Source organism: Pteropus vampyrus, unplaced genomic scaffold (assembly GCF_000151845.1).
Source record: "Pteropus vampyrus isolate Shadow unplaced genomic scaffold, Pvam_2.0 Scaffold48, whole genome shotgun sequence".
Lineage (NCBI taxonomy): Eukaryota > Metazoa > Chordata > Mammalia > Chiroptera > Pteropodidae > Pteropus > Pteropus vampyrus.
In genome coordinates this window covers 7,044,705-7,046,375 of record NW_011888829.1, presented here as the reverse complement: position 1 = coordinate 7,046,375, position 1,671 = coordinate 7,044,705, and the positions used below count along the sequence as shown (strand labels likewise).

Genomic DNA, 1,671 nt, shown 5'->3' with positions numbered 1-1,671 from the left:
GCCGCTCCGTGGGGTCTGTGGTTGTGAGAGGGAGCCTGAGAGATGACAATGCACAGAGTGTGAGTGTAAGCCAGACAGTGAGACACAGCAGAGAGAGCAACAGATAGACAGAAACGAGTGGGCAACAGACACCGTGAGAAAGTGAGTCGGCATCCAGAACATGTACACATGTGAGCGTGTCTATAGATGTGCACGCGTCTGTGCCAGGGTTCATGCAGTGGATGTCTTAGCATTAGGACTCGGCAGTGCATGGCCCATCTTTATCCCCACTCAGTAAACCCTATACTGAGGTCCCTCGTCAGCTGTCTGTGTCAAAATTCTGCATATGTAATACCTGGCACTGTCTCTACTGATCCAATGGGCTCCAGAGTGGCATCTTAAGAGAACATGTCCAGCCTACAAGGCCAACCTCAAGCCCCTTCCTCTCACCAGGTCCAACATACCACCGAGGGTGCAGCCACCATCCTGTACCCCAAAGCATCCTGTGTACTTGACTCAGATTCAACTCTCACTGCAAACTCTGCTGGCCAAAAAGAGGGAAGTGGGTGGCCTTTTCACCTGCATACCTGGGACAGAAGCCATCTCAAAGGGAGAGGGGCAGGGCTTGATTCTATGAAGATTAAGGGTGTGATATGGCAGCCTCCCAAATTGTCAAGGAGATTTTTGATGTGTGTTCTCATTGGGACCTGAGAGTGGCATAGGGCATATGTGTTTAGTGTGTCACAGTGTGTGGGGGGGTGGGGTGGGGGGTGGGGTGCATTGGAGATGAGAAAGGAAGGCCGGGGCAGACAACAGAGGGAGTTCCTGGTCTGAGAGACGACTGTGGCTGAGCAGAAAGAGAAAACCTTGCCCCGTGCCATAAATAACAGGATACGCCCCATCTAGTTAGAGCTTTTCTTCCTGCTGCCAGGGGAAAGAAAACACCGGAGCAGACTGGCAGAGAACAGCACCCGGAGCCTGAGATGACCGCCCGGCCATTCCGGATGCTCGCTCCCCTGGAGTTTCAGGATCCCAGGCGCCAGCCATCCAGCCTCGGAGGTCAGGCCAGCCTGAGTCCAGGGGAGTGACCCTGTCTCTTCCCAGGGCTGCTGTGTCTGAGAAACAATATATATAAGTCGAAGTAACAGCACCTATGAACGATGTCCTTCAGCACTCCTCACTGTCGGGCATTCAGTGAAGTTTGGGTTTAAAGATAAAAAGCTCGGTCCCTACACAGGGACCAGTAGAACAGAATCGAAGAGTCCAGAAGTAAACCCATATTTATATGGGCAAATAATTTCGACAAAAAAGCCAAAAACATTCAGTAGAGAAAGGAAAGCCTCTTCAATAAATAAATGGTGCCAGAAAACTGGAAAGCCACCTGCAAAAGAATGAAACTAGACTGTTGTCTATCACCACACACCAAAATTAACTCAAAATGGATTAAGGACCTGAATATCAGACCTGAAACAATAAAATGCATAGAATAAAATAGGAACAGAACTCAAGGACCTTGGACTTAAAGAGGATTTTATGAATTTGACCTCAAAGGCAAGGGACGTAAATGCAAAAATAAATAAATGGGACTACAGCAAACTAAAAAGCTTCTGCTCAGCAAAAGAAACTATCAACAAGGTAAAGAGAGAACCATCAGAATGGGAAAATATATTTGCAAGCAATGCCTCCGATAAG

The 1,671-nt window shown here is 48.4% G+C and overlaps 1 protein-coding gene across 7 annotated transcripts in view; it reads right to left on the bottom strand.

Moving 5' to 3' along the window:
* The window catches only part of LOC105291646 (plexin-A4-like), a 331,962-nt gene that overhangs the window by 254,377 nt on the left and 75,914 nt on the right, over window positions 1-1,671 (bottom strand). The gene's annotated exons all lie outside the window — the stretch shown is intronic.